General features: G+C 34.8%; 1 pseudogene; it reads left to right on the top strand.

Annotated features, from left to right (window-relative positions):
- Window positions 1-6,812: 6,812 nt before the first annotated feature.
- LOC148119575 (polypeptide N-acetylgalactosaminyltransferase 1 pseudogene) lies at window positions 6,813-7,744 on the top strand (annotated as a pseudogene).
- Window positions 7,745-14,766: the final 7,022 nt, after the last annotated feature.

Here is a 14,766-nt window from a genome sequence, read left to right as displayed (position 1 = left end):
CATTTGATGAGTAAGACATTGTTTTTCTTCATGTCTGTTATAAAAGATTACTCTTCTATTACTCACTACACTGTTTTACCTAGAAAGGATAGCAATGAATAGACTTTTTTAAGGTTAGACATATGAAAGCAATTATACACACACACACACACACACACACACACACACACACACTTACATGAGAAGATGTAATGCTAGAGAGACTCAAATAAATTTAAAAAATGATGGCATAGTTTGCCTATTCACCAACTAATGAATGTGTCTACACCTTCCGCTTTTTAACTGCTTTGATTTTTTTTTTAAATCAAACACTTGTGTGGTTCATGTTGTACCTGAATTCCCTCTTTTCTTGTATCTGTATTCTTAACATTGCAAATTCTTCCCAGTTTTAGGACCATACAAATGAAAGTACTAAAATCAATACTGCATTGATGTCTGAGTGAATACTACTTTCCATCTCTTTTTTGAACACATGAAACTATGATTCTATGTGACATATGTACAAGAGCTGGTTTTCAAAGTGGCAGTTTGTTACTGTGTTTCTCTTGTCCTTACCAATTGTTTTTAAGATTTTCTTTGTACTTTTAACAAATTTATAAAGTTATAATGTAATCTCATTGTGTTTTTACTTTTGTTTGTTACATATAGAATGTTGAGTGCATCTGTGTCTTTTTATCTGCCATAGAATTAATTTTATCACATTGTGAAATTTATTGCTCTAGAGGAACTTGATTTATAATTTTTTAAAACATTTCTTCCATGGAAAATAGTAAAAAAAATTGTGTTGCTTGGTAAAAAGACTAGTGCAAAACATGAGGTAAATAAAGGCAATATTAACAAGATAACGAACACACAAATGAACAAATAGCAAAATAAATGAGTTAACATACAAAGAAATAATTGTATTTAGGATAATGGATTTTCCTTGTCCTTTTTATTTGATCATGACTTTTAACTAGCTAGAGAAGTTTATTATTTGAATTGATATGTATATTAATCTCAAGCATGAATGATTTAAAATGTTTTTGCCTCTTTTTAAAATTAAAACATCTGACTTGCTTTTGCTTTTTCTTTTTTGTTTTTGAAAACAGAATTTTTAATACAATATATTTTGGTCATGGTTTCCACCCACAACTCCTACTCCCATTCCCTTCTACCAAGATCCATACCTTTTTCTTCTCTCTCCTTGTTATTCCTTCTAAAATTTTATGTGTACTTTAAAAATTGCTTTATTATTTATTAGTAATTGGTCTTTACATATTCTAAATAAAAAATGCTATATGTAAAGTAATTCATTTCCTTTCTTTAAACTTCAAATGTGTGTGTGTGTGTGTGTGTGTGTAGCTACATATGTATAAATAGGGTCTCAAAACATAGCACAAACTGTCCTCTGATTTACTGTGTAAACCAGTGGCCTCCAGCTTCAGACTACTGATTGTCACTACTGCAAGTGTGTGTTAAGTATCTACTTCAAAAAAATACTTCAATGCCTGATTCTATGCCCATGAGTATATGGGAGGCATGGATTGAGTTAAAAGTTAGAATGTGGGATGAGAAGCTAAATAAGATTAAAATATATTGCCTGCACCTGAAAATTCTCAGATAAAATATTATATTGAAAAGTTATTGATTTTGATGACATCTCTCCTCATTTTCTTTTCTCTTCTGATTCATTTGAAGGATATTCTAGCTAAGATATCTTTGTATAACACAGGCTAATCAAAAGTTTCTCCTATGCTTTCCATATGTGCAGGCCTCATTTATTGACAATATTATCACTTCACAATGCATTGCTATCTTTAAAGGAAATATCAGCCATGTAGTTTCTTATCTTATGGCTCTCTGTTATGTTCTATTGATTTCTATACATGTCCATGAGAAGAGTTTTGCTAATCATTCAAACTTACTTTTTGATTATTCATTAACAGATACCATTCTTTTTATTTTGGGTTTATCTCAATTTAAAAAAAGGTTAATTGATGTACCTAAATAGACTGATATTCTCTTTTGTATTCTGAGTGCCTGCACTTAGAAAAATAACAGGGTTTAAAAAGTATTTGTTTTTATTAATTTAAAAACATGAATTTCGATTCCTTTTTGTAGGTTTCCATTTAACTTAATTTTATATTCATTGTTTTAAAGGTTTTCACCTTTTATTAAAAATATATTATTTTCTAATACAATATATTCAAATTACAGTTTCCGCTCCTTCTTTAGTCCCAGTTTTCCCCAACTACCTTATCATCTAGAACCACTCCCTTTTGTCTCTCATTAGAAATGAACAGGCTTCTAAGAGATAACACCAAATATAGCAAAATAAAATATAATAATAAAAAACATCACATCAGGGATGGATAAAGAAAACAGACAGAAGGAAAAGAGACCCAAGAGAAGGAATAAGAATCAGAGACACAATCATTCCCACACTCAGGAGTACCATAAATATTGGTACTGAATATTCTAAACTGAAAGTTGTAGTGTTTATGCAGAGGACATGGTGCAGGCCTCTGTTGATTCTATGTTTGCTGCTTCATGTCACAGTGAGGTCATATGAGCACTGCCTAGTTGTTTTAGAGTGCTGGGGTGTGTTTTTTAAATGAGAATGGCTTGTCTAGGTTTAATAGATTTAAATGCTTGGTCACCATGAAGTAGCACTATTAGGACCTGTGGCCTTGTAATAGGCATTGCTTTGTTGGAGTAACCTTGTTACTAGGGGTAAACATTGAGGTTTTAAAAGCCCAAGGCAGCCACAGTGGCTTTCTCTATACCTGCTGCCTGCAGAAGCAGGACTCTCAGCTCGTTCTCCAATACTATGCCTGCCTGCAAGCTGCCATGCTTCCTGTCATGCTTAATACTATGTGGGGAATTGGTGTGGGAAGTCCTTCTGTGTATGTGTTGCTTTATTGGTTAATGAATAAAGTTGTTTTGACCTATGACAGGGCAAAACAGAGTAAAGCAGAGATTCCAAGTGGATAGAGGAGGAAAGAAAGCAAAGTCCAGGAGATGACATGTAGCCACTGAACGATACAAGACAGTTGTATATACAAGACTTGCAGGTTAACCATGAGCCTCACTGCAAAATATAAAGTAATATGAATGAGTTAATATATGATGTAAGAGTTAGCTAGAAATATACATAAGCTATTGGCCAGTGTTATAATTAATATAGTTGTTTCTGTGTAATTACTTCAGGTCTGGACAGCCAGGAACAAACAAGTAGCTCCCACCTACAGGGAAGAAACCTCTGACATGGTAAGCAAGCCTCAGTTAAATATTTTCATATCTATGTGTTAATGTAGCCAAAGTGTTTCTTCACAGTAAGAGAACACAGATTAAGATATAGAAGACAATGGTGCTGAGGGTAATATATATTATAACAGCCTAGTTCAACATTTATTACTAAATTTATTGTAAGTTTTATTACTAAAGCTGTATAGTACAATACAAATCAGAAATTGTGAGCCTCTAGAAGTTCTTTTATTATTCTGGATGGTTTTACCTATCCTGTTTCTGTTTGTTTGCTTGTTTTTCCATATGAAATTGAAAATTGTCTTTTCAAGGTCTGTGAAGAATTGTATTAGAATTTTGATGGGAATTCCATTGAATTTTTAAATTGCTATTGATAGGATGGCCGTTTTTAACTATATTAATCCTCCTGATCCATGAGCATAGGAGGTCTTTTCATTTTCTGATATCTTATTCAATTTTTTTCTTCAATCACTTGAAATTGTAATCAAAGTCTTTCATTTGCTTGGTTAAAGTTACCCACAAGATATTTTGCATTATTTGAGGCTATTATCTAAGCTGGCATTTCCCTGATATTTTGATTGAGTCAGTTTGTTGCTTATATATAAAAGGACTACTGACTTTTGTGAGTTAATTCTGTATCCAGTTACTTTGCTAAAAGAATTTATAAGCTGTAGTTGTTCCCCAGTGGATTCTTTAGAGCTTCTTAGGTGGCCCTGTTCACAGAACTTTCTGTCCTACCCAGTCCCAAAGCAGTTAAGTCGCCAAGAAAAACACTAAGTTCTACATGAATTATAAACTGGTTGGCCTATTAGTTCAGGTTTCTTATTAACTAATTCTTACATCTTACATTAGCCCAAAATTCATGTCTGTGTTAGCCACATGGTTTGGTACCTTTTATCAGTGAGGCATTTTCATCTTGCTTCCTCTGAGTGACAACTGCAGACTGAGCCTTTACTTTTCCCAGATTTTCCTATTCTGATAGCCTCACCTATACTCTCTGCCAGGCTAATGGCCAATCAGCATTCTATTAAACCAGTTCAAGTGGAAAATCTTTACAGGGTATAAGGCCCTTGTCCCACAGCATAGTCCTGTCATATCATATGCAAATAAATATATATTGACATCCTTCTTTCTAATTTATGTCTCTTTCATCTACTTTAATTTTCTTATTGCTCTAGCTAAGATTCCAGAACTACATTGAATAATTATTGTGAGCATGGACAGCTGTGTTTTGTCCCTAGTTTTATTGGGTGGAATTGCTTTGATTCTTTTCTCCATTTAAGATGATGTTGAATATGGACTTTCTGCAAACTACCTTTATTAAGGTGAGTTATGTCTCCTGTATCCCTAATCTATCCAGGACTTTTATCATGAAGCAGTGAGGGGTTTTTGTCAAAGGCTTTTTTCCTCATCTAGTGAAATGATTATGAAGATATTTCTTTCAGTTATTTTATATGGTGGGTTATATTTATTGATTTCATATATTGAGGCATATCTGTATCTCTGGGATGAAGTCTATTTTATTATGATGTGTTTATTTTGTTGTCTTCTTGGATTCATTTTGATATATTTTTACATTTATTTATATGAGAGCAGTTACTCTGTAAATTTTTTTGCTTAATATTTTTGTGGATTGGGTCTCAGGGTAACTGTGGCCTTATAAAATGAATCAGGGAATGTTACTTCTGTTTGTAATTTGTGGAATAATTGTAAGAATGTTATTACTAACTTTTCTTTGAAGGTATGGTAGAATTACATGCTAAAACCCATCTGACACTGGGCATTTTTGGTTTGGAGACTTTTAACGATAACTTCTAGGCCTTTATAAATTGCTTATCTTATCTTCATTTAACTTTGGAAAATGGTGCCTATCATTAAAAATATTTATTTTTATATATTTCTGAATTTGGTGGAGTAAAGATTTTAAGGTATGTCCTTAAGTTTCTCGTAATTTCCTCAGTGTCTGTTGTTATGTCTCATTCTTCTTTTCTGATTTTGTAAATGTGGATGTTTTGTCCTTGCCTTTTATTAACTTTGATAAAATTAGTCATTGGTAATTAATTTTTCAAAGAGTCTATTCTTTATTTTATTTACTCTTTGTTCTTTTCTGTTTGTTTCTATTTTATTGATTTCAGCCCTGAGTTTGTTTAATTCTAGTCATCTTCTCCTCTTAAATATAATTTTTTCTAGAGTTTTCAGGTATGTAATTAACTTACTAGTATTACAGTAATACAATCTCTAATTTTTTTTACAGAAGCCTTTATTGTTATTAACTTACCTTTTAGAAACACTTTATTGTGTAGCATAATGTTAGGTATGTTGGTAACTGTTTTCTTTGAATTCTACAAAATTTTTAATTTCTTTATTTCCATCTTGATCATTTTTTTAGCAGAAGCATTTTAAGTTTTCATGAGTTTGTAGGCTTTCTGCTGTTTCTATTCTTTTTCATATCTAGTTTAAAACTCATTGTGGTCTGATAGGATGCAAGGAGTAATTTCAGTTTTTTTATATCAGTTGAGACTTGTTTTGTATCTGAGTATATGGTCAATTTTGGAGAAAGGTCCATGAGGTACAGAGAAGAACAAATATTCTTTTTGGGGGGTTGAAGTATTCTGTAAATTAGTTTATAGCATTATTAGTTCCAGCATTTCTCTGCTTAGCTTTTGTATGGATGGCTTTTCTGTTGGTTAGAATGAGGTATTGAAGTCTCCCACTTATAGATTATGAAGGTCAATATGTGATCTAGACTGTAATAGTGATTCTTTTAAAGATGTGGGTGCTCCTGTGTGTAGGGAAAAGATGTTATAAAATGAAATGACATTTTAGTGGGTTGTTTTTTTCTTTGATGAGTGTGTAGTGTGCTTTTTTTCTTTTCTAATTAATCTTTGATGTCTATTTTGTTTGATTTTAGAATGACTACAACATCTTGCTTCTTAAGTCCAATGGAATATCTGTCTCCAATGCTTTTCTCTGAGTTGATGTCTATTCTTTATATTGAGGTGTGTCTCTTGAGTGTGGCAGAAGGAGGTGATCTTTTATTTTTTATCTTTTATGTCAGTCTGTGTCTTTTCATTGGAGAATTGAGACCATTTGTATTGATAGATATCAATGAACAATGATTGTTGATTCCTGCTGTTTTATTGTTGTTTGTGGTGTTAGTAGTGTTTGTATTTCTGCACGATTCTATGTGTCTGTTTCCATTCTTTTGATTTTGCTGGTGTGAGATCATTTATCCCATGTTTTGGGGATATAGTAACTTCCTTAAGTTGGATGCTTCCTCCTACTATCTTTTGTAGTGCTGTATATGTAGATAGATGATAGGGGAGTTCAGCCAATCATATTCTGTTTTGGGGGTGGCACGAGCGCCCGCCGCCGCAGGCTGAGATGATGTGAAGCATGTGGATTTGTGATATGAATTCATTTGAAAAACCTCTTTGGGGGTATGACCATGATTTCTGATGAAACAAGATTGGAATAATTTTCATGATATTTGTATATATATATATATATATATATATAATATATATATATATATTAAAATTTTACATTTGACTTAAAGTACCATGAGAAAATTTGCATATTGCTAGGTGGTTCTAGCCACCTCCTTGGTTTGGGTACTTTTGGATCTGTTTCTGCTGCTGTATTTCAGTGAGTGTAACAAGTGTTATCAGAAAAAGGAGAGAGGACTTCCTGTTGGGGATGTTCTAGAGCCAATGCAGAAGCCTCATGAAGGTCCCGGAGAAATGGGGAAACCAGTCGTCATCCTTAAAGAGGATCAAGAAAAGATGAAAGAGATGTTTAAAATCAATCAGTTCAATTTAATGGCAAGTGAGATGATTGCACTCAACCGATCTTTACCAGATGTGAGGTTAGAGGGGTGTAAAACCAAGGTGTATCCAGATAACCTTCCTACAACAAGCATGGTGATTGTTTTCCACAATGAGGCATGGAGCACACTTCTACGAACAGTCCATAGTGTCATTAATCGCTCATCAAGACATGATAGAAGAGATTGTTCTTGTAGATGATGCCAGTGAAAGAGACTTTTGAAAAGACCTCTAGAGAGTTATGTGAAAAAACTCAAAGTGCCAGTTCATGTAATTCGAATGGAACAACGTTCCAGATTGATCAGAGCTAGAGTAAAAGGAGCTGCTGTGTCCAAAGGCCAAGTGATCACCTTCTTAGATGCACACTGTGAGTGTACGGCAGGGTGGCTGGAGCCTCTCTTAGCCAGGATCAATCATGGCAGGAGAACAGTGGTATGTCCTATCATTGATGTGATCAGCGATGATACTTTCAAGTACATGACAGGCTCTGACATGACTTATGGTGGATTCAACTGGAAGCTCAATTTTCGTTGTATCCTGTCCCCCAAAGAAAAATGGACAGAAGGAAAGGTGACCGGACTCTCCCTGTCAGAACACCCACAGATAGATATTGCTTGAATTTGGATTTATTATGGAATGTCTTATTTTCTCCTTCTAATGGTGACTGAAAGTTTTATTGGGTATAATAGTCTGAGCTTGCATCTGTGATCTCTTAGAGTATGCAGCACAACTCTCCAGGCCCTTCTAGCTTTTAGGTTCTCCCTTGAAATGTCAGGTGTAATTCAAATAGGTCTGTCTTTATATGTTACTTGGTTTTTACCCCTTGCAGCTTTTTAATATTCTTTTGGACTTTGTTGTTATTGTTGTTTTGTCCATTTAGAGTTGTTGTCCATTTAGAATTTCATTTATTATGTGGCAAGTGGGCTTTCTTTTCAGGTACAATATATTGGGTAATCTGTATGCTTACTATACCATATAGGCATCTCCTTTAAGCTTAAAAAATTCTTCTAGATTTGGTTGAAAATATTTTCTGACTTTGATCTTGGATTCTTCTTCTTTCTATATTCCTAATTTCCTTAGATTTGGTATTTTCATAGTGTCCCAGATTTCCTGGATGCTTTATATTTTAGAGTTAACATTTATTTTGTTGTATATATCTATTTCTTTTATCATATTTTCATTGCCTGAGATTCTCTCTTCCATCCCTTGTGTTCTGTTCGTGATACTTGCCTCTGAGCTCCTCCACAAATTTCTAATTTTTGCTTTCCCAGAATTCCATCATTTGGGATGTTCTTTATTGACTTTTTTCAAGTCTTTAACAGTTTTATTTGTTTCCGTCTATTTATATTATGCTGGATATTATTAAGGGAGTTATTATATTTCTCTTTAAGAACCTCTATTATCTTCATGTAGACAGTTTCAAGATGTTTTTCCTGTGCTTCCTCTATCCTGGAATGTTTCCTGGGCTGCTCAGTAGCTCTTTGTAGGAACTGCCTGCTGCCATTGGAGACTGGGATAATGGGTGGATCGAGAGAAGGAAAAATGGAAGATTTCATGATTCATTTGGGAATAAGACAGAAAGGAAAGAGAAAGCACAGCACATTTTTTTTCTGCTACAGAATTGAGGATGAGAGTATGGGGGAGGGTTCTTATACCAGAGAAGAAGGAGAACTGGTGGTCTTTAATCACTGTGTCTGATACCCTAGAAGGGTTGGTCTTTGGATTACCAATGCTGCCTGCTAGAGTTGGGGGCTGAAATAAAACAATACAATGAAATAAGGAAGTCAGGAAGGGAAAATCCATGCTATACACAGGAGATGGGTACATACTGGAGGAAAAGGCTGCCGCAGGTTTTCTGTTACAGAGCTAAGGATGAGACTGAGAGACTGAATCCAGAGGAACTAAGGGAGAGATGAAGATATGCAGTCAGTCAACCTAGTTTCCTGAGAGGAGTGGATTCTGGGTTAGCAAGGGATGCCTGCTGGATTTGGAGACTATGATAAAGCAATGAATGGGTGATGGAAGTTAGAAGGGGAGATCAGGTGGATCCATAGTGGATGTATGGGTGTTGTGGGGAAAAGGAAGCTGAAGCAGGCATTCCTCAGCTGAGGAATTAATAAGGTAAGAGTTGATCGTATCTTGCTCCTTTCTCTGATCTTTTAATAGTTGCCCAGATATCTGGCTCTGGATTTTTAGTAAAAGACAAATTAAAACTCAAGTAAAAACCACAACTCCTAATCCTGGGAACTTTTCTGACTCAATAAAGACTGTTAGGTATGTATGAGAAAACAACACTTGGAACACTAACCATGTCTCACAGTTCTGGAGAGGAGAGTAAGGCATGCATACTCAGAATATGGAATAAAGCCTCAGAAATGCACATAGTGACAACTGTTGAGAGTAAGTTCCCTAGATGCCAAACATATGGAATCAGTGACTGAATCTAGTGTGAATCATTGGGAAAAATGGAAAGTAAAATATGGAATGGAAAAATTTGTATTTACCATACACAAGAGCTTAGATTGGTTGAAGAAAAGAGTGCCTTATCAATGTCTCTTTTACAAACAGATTGAGACATGGGACCCTCTTGTAGAAAAAGCAGCTGTATAAAAGCATATCTTGCTGACATGAAAGAATTGTTTGCATTTGAATATTGTTGTACTTAAAGCATTGTACCCATGTCTATTACTTGTTTTACTTTGCAATCGATGGTAGCTGCTAGCTGACATACGTGCTACAAGGGCAGGGTGTGTTTGGTGCAATGTTTAGTTAAGCCTGCAACAATGCTGAACTCTATGTCTAGAATATGATTAAGTATGAGGTGAGAAAGTGTATTTGGGGAAGCATAAAGGAAACAACGAGGAATTTTATGATGATTACAATGTATTCCTTAAAATATGATGTATTCATTAAAAGTCAAAAAGGAGAGCCAATACTAAAGCTTAACTAAATACTTAATACTTAACTAAATACTTAACTCTGGTTTAAAATTTTTCTCAAAGTATAAATAAAGAGAGTTCATACTATTTGGGACCACTTAAGAGCAATCCACTTGGTGGTCAAAATTTTTTTTTGAGCTGCACCCTTTTTCCACCTCAGCTCGGACCTGAACCTGAGCTGAGACTATAACCTGCAAGTCCACACTTAAATTACCTGTTTCTCTGACTTGCTCAGATGGGGTTTGCACGGAATGCCTGCTTGTGTTGGGGGCTGCAATAATGGGATGATTTTGAAGAAACAAGGTTGGAAAAGAGTTTTGTAACCTGTAGGGATAAGAGAAGACAGAGAGACAACAACAGGTGTTCTGCTGAAAAACTGAGGATGAGACTTAGGAGATTGGAAGGGAAGAGTAAAATCAGAAGTGAACATGTGAACAAATAATTTTTATGCATAAATTAATTAATCTTTCTATTCAAAAAGGAAAAAAAAATATTTGTTTATAATAAGCTTCTTTCTAATATCCTTCATTAGTGTTTTCCCTGCAGTTCTACATATTTCGGCATGAGTAACTCTAACCAAGCAAATGAAAGACCTGTATGACAAGAATTTTAAGTCTTTGAAGAAAGAAATAAAGAAGATACCATAAAATGAAAAGCTCTCCAATGCTCTTAGATAGGTAGGAGCAAATAAAAACATGGCAGTCTTAAAAAAAAGAAATCAACAGAGTCAATGCAATTCCCATCAAAATTTAAATATAATTTTTCACAAACCTCCAAAGAACAATATTCAGTTTCATAGGAAAAAACCCAGGAGAGCTAAAAAAATAATGTATAATAAAGGAACTTTGGAAGTATCATTATTACTTATTTCAAGCTTGACTGTAGAGTTATATCAATAAAAACATATTGGTATTGGTATAAAAATAAACATATATTAATGGAATAGAATAAAAGACCCTGATATTAATCCACAAAGCTATGCACATCTGACATTTGACGAAAAAGCTCAAAATATGTATCTATTGCCATGTACAAAGCTCAAGTCCAAGTGGATCAAAGATGTGAACAGGAATTTAGCTACACTGAACCTGATAGAAGAAAAAGTAGAAGGCAGCCTTTAACACATGGGCACAGGAAACCACTTTCTAAATATAATACCAATAGTACAGAAACTATAAGAAAGAATCAGAAAATGGAACATCCTGAAACTAAGAAGCTTCTGTAAGACAAATAACAGGGTCAACAAGACAAAATAGCAGCCTACAGATTGAGAAAAGATCTTCAACAACTCCACATCTGAAAGAGGACAAATCTACAAAATATACAAAGGACTCAAGAAACTAGACATCAAAATGTCAGATAAACCAACTAAAAATGGCTGCAGAGTGAAACAGAATTCTCAACAGAAGAATATCAAATGGATGATGATGTGGGATTCTCTTCTATAAGCTGTGGTTAATGAAGAAATTGTCTTGGGCTCATGATAGGGAAGCATAGAGCTATGTAGGGAAAACTTCACTGAATGCTGGAGATAGGAGGCAGTCAGGGAAAAGTCATGGAGCCACCACCGGAAACAGATGCCCCAAAACTTTGCTGACAGACCATGACCTCGTGGTGATGCCCTGATTAATGGAGATGGGTTAAATTAAAATATAAGAGTTAGCAAATAAGAAGCTAGAGCTAATAGGCCAAGCATTGTCTTAAATAATATAGTTCCTGTGTGATTATTTCGGGAGTCTGGGCATCTGGGAAATAAACAAGCGGTCTCCTTACAACAGGATGAAAGACATTTAAGGAAATGCTCAACATCCTTAGTCATTAGAGAAATGCAAATCAAAATGACACTGAAATATCATCCTACACCTGTAAGAATGGGTAACATCAAAAACACTGATGATACCTTATGCTGGAAAGGATATAAAGTAAAGGGAAAACTCCTTCATTTCTGGTGGGAGTGCAAATTTATACAGCTACTATGGAAATTAGTATGGCTGTTTCTCAGAAAATTGGGAATCAATCAACCTAGACCCAGCTATACGACGCTTATGTACAAATCCAAAGGGTATTCAATCATACCACAATGACACTTGCTCAACTATGTTTATATCAACATTAGTCATAATAGCCAGAACCTGGAAACAACCCAGTTGCCCCTCAAATGAAGAATGGATAAAGAAAATGTGATACAGTTACACAATGGAGTATTACTCAGCTAAAAAGAAAGACATGATAAAATTTGTAGGCAAATTGGTGAAACTAGGAAAAAAAACATCCTGAGTGAGGTAACCCAAACCCAGAAAGACAAACACAGTATGTACTTGTTCATAAGTGAATATGAGATGTAAAGCAAAGGATAAACTGGTTACAATCTATATAGCCCCTGAGAAGGTAGGTAACAAGGTAGACTCTAAAAGGGATGCATGGATCACCCTGGATGAGGAAATCAAAGAAGTCTCCTGTTAAAACTGGGGGTGGGGAGGCTGTAAGGGAAGGAGATGTGGGAAGAGAACATGAGGTGATGAGATGGACAAACTGAAAAAGGGTTGAAGTGGAAGAGCGATTAAAGAGATGTTTTGATAGAGGGAGCCAATATGAGTTTGGGGAGAAACTTTTTGCTAGAGGCAATTTCCAGGAATCCACAAGAAAGACCCAGGCTAAAACCTCAAGCAATAGTAGAGGGGGTGCCTGAACTGGTCTTTCCCTGTAATCAGATTAGTGACTCCCCAAATTGCCATCATAGAACCTTTATTCAGTAACTGATGGATGCAGATGCAGAGATCCATAGCCAAGCATCATGTTGAGATCTGGGATTAAAGTCAAAGAAATGGAGGAGGGGGTTTATGAGCAAGGGGGTGGGGCAGGTTCTAGATTATGACAGTGAAAACCCACAGATACACCTGACCCAAGCTTGTGGGAGCTCACACACCCTAGACCAACTCCTAGGGAGTCTGCCTATGGCTGAATTAGGCCCTTTGCATATGGGTAACAGTTATGTGGCTTTGTCTATTTGTGGGTGCCCTGGATGAGCCACCAGGAATTATTTTTTGTTCATGAGTTTGCTTTCTGGAGCCAATTCCGTATGGTGGGGTGTCTTGCTGAGCCCTGATGCAAGAGTAAGGGGCTTAGTTCAACTTGATGTGTCTGGCTTTGTTGACTCACCATGAGAGGGCTCACCCTTTCTGAGGAGTGAATGGGGCTGTGTTGGGAGCAAGGTAGGAGGGGTGTAGGAGGAGAGAAAAGAAAGGGAATTATTGTTGGTATGTAAAATGAATAAAAAATTTAAAATTAAAAAGTTCCAAATCTAATGAAATTATATGTGTGTATGTATGTATATGTGTATGTATATGTATAAATAGGCAAAAGCACTTAGAACCCAAACTGAGAGCCCCATTCCATACTACATTTTAATGAAGATGTAAAAAATACAAAGGTAAGAAACAATAATAATATGTGTAAGGGGAAAACACCAATTCACCTACAATGGCACACAAAATAATATATCTATTGTTAGCAGCCCTAAAATCAAAAAAGCATGGAAAAGTTTACTTCAAGACCTCAAAGTAAGTACCAACTAGCATTGCTAAGTTCAGCAAAGCTATCTTCATATTATTATTATTATTATTAAATTAATTAAAATATAATTATAGCCAAGCGGTGGTGGCACATGCCTTTAATCTCGAAACTTGGGACACAGAGGCTGCAAATCTCTGAGTTCAAGGTCAGCCTGGTCTACAATAGCTAGTTCCAGGACAGGCTCAAAGCTACAGAGAAACCCTGTCTTGAAAAACAACAACAAAAATAAATAAATATATATATATAATTATATCATTTCCCATTAATATATTCTCTCAAACCTCTGCCATACCTATGCCACTCCCTTTCAAATATATAGCCTATTATTCTTTAATTATTACTGTTACCTATATTTTATGTAAGCCAATAAATATATAAGTTCAACAATAGAGTCTGTTTGGTATTTCTTTTATATTTTTAGTTGCCTTCTGATCCAGGCATAGAAATCCCAGCTAACTCTACAAAAACCATGTCTGCCTGAATACTGCTGTCATGCTTCCCACTATGACTACAATGACTAAACTTCTGAACTATAAGATAGCCCCAATTAAATGTTTTTCTTTATTGGACAAAATAACTTATATTAGAAAAAAACCGTTCTCCAATATTTGGGTAGGGATACTCCCGTGAGAGAGTAAATTTCTTCTATTCATATAATTCCTATTAAAAGTTTGTAAAAACGGTAAAAGTTTCAGAACTTTTATAAAATAGAGAACTTTCAAAGGCTGAAGGATAAGTAAACAACTGTAAAACATTTTCTACATGTTAACTATGATTATTGCTTTATTAACTGTATTTATCATGTTAAATGGGTTTTTATTAAAATAAAATATTATTTCTAATCTGCACAGTAATTTTCTGCATTTGTGTCACATAATATGACATTTTAATATAAGTATGTAATGAAAAATGACTGCTTCATAGTGTTTGGCTTGTCACTTCAGACACATATCTTTTATTGGTGTTGATAATATTCAACATTCTGACAACATAACTTATGAAACATTCACCTATCAGCTTTCAATTATAGTTATCGCATGGTAATGTCAAATATTAGAAATTCATTTACCTCCCTCTATCTATTAACTATTTTCCTTCTTACTCTCACTACCTACCATATTTTCAAATTCTGGTAACTACTATTCTGGTTTTTTGCTTCATTGAGACATTTATCTTCC

This window comes from Myodes glareolus, chromosome 16 (genome assembly GCF_982192425.1).
Source record: "Myodes glareolus chromosome 16, mMyoGla1.1, whole genome shotgun sequence".
NCBI lineage: Eukaryota > Metazoa > Chordata > Mammalia > Rodentia > Cricetidae > Myodes > Myodes glareolus.
The sequence above is the reverse complement of the archived record's forward strand: the minus strand, read 5'-3'. Positions and strand labels throughout refer to the sequence as shown.